The sequence below is a fragment of the Gossypium raimondii genome, chromosome 3 (genome assembly GCF_025698545.1).
Source record: "Gossypium raimondii isolate GPD5lz chromosome 3, ASM2569854v1, whole genome shotgun sequence".
NCBI lineage: Eukaryota > Viridiplantae > Streptophyta > Magnoliopsida > Malvales > Malvaceae > Gossypium > Gossypium raimondii.
The window spans coordinates 5,101,455-5,106,595 of NC_068567.1; the positions used below are offsets into that span (position 1 = coordinate 5,101,455).

The 5,141-nt window shown below is 36.1% G+C and overlaps 1 long non-coding RNA gene across 1 annotated transcript; it reads right to left on the minus strand.

Annotated features, from left to right (window-relative positions):
* Positions 1-965: 965 nt before the first annotated feature.
* LOC105796745 (uncharacterized) lies at positions 966-4,269 on the minus strand. Its single transcript, XR_008194212.1, has 2 exons — positions 3,220-4,269; positions 966-2,590 (listed from the first exon to the last, which is right to left on the minus strand). It is a non-coding gene; the product is annotated as an uncharacterized LOC105796745 (long non-coding RNA).
* Between the last annotated feature and the right edge of the window lie 872 nt (positions 4,270-5,141).

Sequence of the window (5,141 nt, forward strand, 5' to 3'; positions counted from 1 at the left end):
GCAGGATGAGATTAGGATGGAGGATGAGAAGGAGTAGACCTACTACTGCTAGCTGCATTGCCTAGCAAAATGTCAATAGTTGGCCTTAACTGCAACCAGTAGACTCCAAAGGGATAGACATAGGATGAGCACCAAGACCAGACTGTTGCAAAGAAGGGACCACAACTGGTACTTGAGACTGGCTGAATCCCAAAGGAGACAGAACCACTGCCTGAACTAGCAGAAGTAGTAAAGGGAAAACAGTTTTCAACAAACACCACATGTCTAGAGATAAATAGCCTACCAGTATCATCAAGACATTTGTACCCTTTGTAAACAGAGCTATAGCCAAGATACATACATGGCCTGGGACGATACTGCAGCTTATGAGTGTTAAATGGCCTAAGGTATGGATAGCACCTACAACTAAAAACTTTCAAGTGCATGTAGTTAGGCAAAGTTTTATGCAACATTTCATATGGAGATCTTCCATTGAGAATATGTGTGGGAAGCCTGTTAATGAGATAAACAACACTAATGAATGCATGAGCCCAAAGATGCATAGGGACACTAGCTTGAGCTAACAATGTCATACCAGTATCAACTATATGCATGTGCTTCCTTTCCACCGAGCCGTTTTTCTCAGAGGTATAAGGACAAGAGAGTCGATGGTGAATTCCCAGCTAGGAAAGTACTGTTGGAAAATAACGAAATTCGCCATCCCAATAAGTCTGAAGAACCTTTATCTTACATTTAAATTGAACTGCAACAAACTTTTGTAGATGAAATTTTTCAAGAGCCTCAGACTTGTGTTTTATGAGATATAACCAAGTATATCTAGAGTATGCATCAACAAAAGGGACATAGTAAGAATGACCCTCAGATGCTACAAAAATTGGCCCCCAAAGATCAGAAACAATGAGATCAAAAGGAGCCGAATACACAATAGTAGAAAGAGAGAAATAAAGCTTATGAAACTTTCCAAGTTGGCATACTGAACAGATTGAACTCAACTTAAAACTATTTGAAACTATATTACAATGGTGACCAAGTCTGTTTGTGTCACAAATAAAAAAACGAGACTACTAGAAATAGGTGACCCCAAATGAGTAGCATGAGCAGTGGCTAGAGAAGGAAAAGCAGTCCTACACCTTTGAGAGTTTGATAGATCAAACTGGTACAGGCCATCATGAATGTGGCCCACGAACAATATGTTCACTGTCTTGATATCTTTCACAAAGTAATGAAAATGATGAAACTCAAAATAAACTTGATTATCTTTTGCAAATTGTGCAACAGACATTAAGTTTTTACAAATTCGGGGAACGTGCAAAACATTTTTCAAATGAAAAAACTCTACTTTCAGTTGTAAAGAAGCTTGAGCCAACATGAGCCACAGGTACTGGCACACACCATTCCCCATGAAAAGCTTGTTGTTACCTATATACGGTGCTGCCTCCTGCAAATTGTCCAGATCATTGGTAACATGATTGGATGCACCTGAGTCTAGATACAAACTTTCGCATTCAAAGGGCCCGTGAGAAACTGCTCTTATTTGAAGACTACATTAGATTGCAAGCTAGAACCTTGTACAGTACCTCTGTGAGAACAACAGTGAAGCCCACTATATGTCAAATTGGAAGGACCTTGGAACTGATGACAATGCACCTGCATAGACTGATCAGGAACACATTCAAAAGTCTCATCAAATTGATAATAGCACTTCTGTATAGTATGACCAATCCGTCCACACAGCTAGCATTGATGCTTATTATGGACAAACTTTCTTCCTCGACCTCTGCATCGAGAAGACCTACCACTACCCCTATAGGGTGGCCTAGAGCCTCTATCAAACTGACTTGTGTTGCTATCATTGTTACCATGTTGCTGAGCAACATTAGCCTGTAAAGACACTTGAAATTAAATATTGTTGTCGAGTTTTACAATCAGTGAGCATTTCAGCAAGAAGATCAAGAGGAACACTCATTGCAGAAGCCACAATCCAAATCGGTTCATACTCCACTGGCAGACCAACAAGAATAATGCTAATTTGTTCTTGCTCAGAAATAACATTTCCTGCAGCCATTAGAGTGTTACACAGGCTTTTAACCTTAGCCAAGTATTCTTTAACGGTTAATTGCCCTTTTTTTCTGAGAATATAAGGAATGTCTCAGAGTAGAGACTGTCAAAGTGGACTTAGAAGCAAAACAACGCACAATAGTACTCCATACATCAAAGCTTGATCGGGCACCAGTGAGATGTACCAAGGTATCATCACAAATAGTGGATAATGGCCAGGAAGCTAAAAGCTTGTCTTGTTGCTTATGAAACAATAACTCAAGATTGGCAACAAGATTACCATCCCTATCGACAACCGACTGTGAAAGAACACTAATAGTTCCAAGAACAAAGTCATGCAGCCCCTATCCTTCAAGAATTAACATAACTTGTTTCTATAAAAGAAAATTATGCTCACCGAGTTTTACAATGTCATGCTTAGGAAACTGCTGAATCTTTCTCAAAGAAGCATTATTAGGATCGAGAGAAAAACCATCTGCTGGAGCAACTGTATTGAATGACTGACAATTCTCGTCATCATTGCCAGAGACAACTTCAGTTGCCATGGAGCAGATACAAAGAAGAAAAAAAAACGACTATGGCTCAGATACCATAATGAAAAACATGGAAACAGTCTATGATGAGCACAAAATGATTGATTTATCATATATTTAGCTGAATAACAAGCTATGGTATATATACACAATCTGCCAAGCTAATAACTAACTGTTAACTAACTACAACTATTAACTACTAACTGTTAACTACTAACTGTTACAACCTTTTATTCCTTAACAAGTGGTCGTGAGTATTCCTAAGAAGACATTATCAGAACCTATCGTAACAATGGAAATAATCATAAATATTAATAATTTAAAATATTAGCATTTCCTATTTATCACCAAATAAAACTACATTTATACTCTTCCAAGTGCATGCTGAGCAGTATGTAATTGACATTAATGATCATAAATACCATAAATGTGAACTTTTTACCTCAAAATAATAATAAATACTAATTTAAAATACTAACATATTTAATTTTTTTCCAAAATCTTAAATTTTTTCATCCAAACAGACACTAAAATTAAATAAATAAAAATACTAAAAATAATTTAATTTTATATTAAGATAAACGAATCTCTCCCGTTTACACGAAAATTCGATTGAGACGGGACTCACCACGGAAAGAGCTACATAATAGAGAGAGAAAGCAGGATAATCAGGTGCTAGTGAGTGCAAACTTCCATTACGTGGGTGTCAAAATTTCACCAGTCGTATACCGCCACGTAATCTTCGAAATTTGGAATTCCTTTTGTTCACATCTGTATCCACCTGGCCAGCTGTGTAGGATTAACAATCCCCGGAATGTGGGCCCCATCGCCCTTCAAAACGCTTGCCACCTCAGCATAGCTCGGGCACTCTTTCTTACCATTCGGTTCGGTTCCCGTCTTGACCTTTCGCGGTTCAGCCAATGAGCCGACCATCGGAACCGCCTCCGATCGATCCGGATCGAATTTTTGACCCAACAACGTTCCCCTCGTCAAGAACTCATGCGCCATGTAGCCAGCTAAGAGCCGGTTCGAGCAATTAGGTTGGGGCGGGGATTTTGGATTCGTATAAACCGAGGATTGAACCGGAACGGACGGTTTAAAGGAATAAAAAGCTTCTCGTTCTTTACGCTTTCTACAGATTCCAGGTGTCAAAATCTTACGCTGCTGATGACTCATTTTATAATAAAATAATAATAAGTACTGCCACGTAAGCAGATAGTCAACAAAGGGCAAAAACGTCTATTAAAAAAATCTTTTTTTACTTGGGTAAAAACGTCTAATCATCTTTATCGAGAAGTGAGCGTAAACGTCCAAAACAAGTGAAAAGACCCAAAAATAGAATTACAAAAGAACCATCTGGCCGACCATAAAAATTGGGGAATATATATTTTTTAACAAAACCAGTAGGAAAAAAATTCAAAATAAAAACGAAAATATGAAAAAATAAATTATCCGATAAAAAAATCACGGGTTGCAGGGAATCGAAAAAAAAGTCCTTGATCTGTGCTTACAAACGGCGGTTAAAGTGGTGGTCGCTGCCGTAGACAGACGGCGTAAGGAGTAAAAAGAACGGCGGAAAAGCGAAAAAGAACCCAGGAACTGCAGGCGGAGAGAAGGAAGAAAATATAAGGTAGAAATGGCAGTGGAAGAGTGCTCAAAGAATATATAGGATATGAAGTACTAGAATTAACCTTTATGTTCAGAGAAATTACACCAAATACCATTTTTTATTTTGGAAAAGACAGAAATATCCTTTTCCTTTTTAACATTATTCTGTTTCCGTTTTTGGTTTGTATAAGGTTATGAAATTACGGTTTAACCCTTAGTTTTAATTTACCTGGAATGGACGTTTGTGGGGTTATACAGTCCATTTACAAATGGTTTGAATTTGCTATGGGTATTTGTACTCTTAATAAATTCAAAATGAGTCAATATACTTTTATTTTTTGAAATTTAATCTCTTTATTTTAAAATTTTTCAACTGTCTTAAAATTATTTGGGTAAACTATAGAATTAGTCACCAACTATTAGCGTAAGTATTGAGGATTAAATGTGTTATTATACCATTAAGAAAAAGGTTACATTATCACTTCCGTTAACTATTTAACAGAGAGTGACCAAAATAGAAACTATCTAAAACATGAGTTGCCGAAATAGGAATGATCTGAAATGTTAGCGACTAAATTGAAATTTTCATAGTTCAGTGACCAAAGCAGAAACACACTAATAGTTGGGTGACTAATTCTATAGTTTACACCCAAATTAAATTGTTAAATTTAGGTCTATTACAACGTCATTTTTGTAATTATATTACTACCAATTGAATGTTCTTTATTTTAAAATGTCATACCAATAAATTTAATAAAAAAAGTAATTTTAACAATTGAACTTAAATTCATAAATTTGAAACATGGAGGATTAAATTCTTAAGAATAGAAATATAATGGCTAAATTTAAATTTTACCAAAATAATTATCTCATATTTTAGCTTTTACAGATTAAGTGGTTTAGTATTCAATTTGTTAGAGTATGTTAAAATATTTGTTAAGA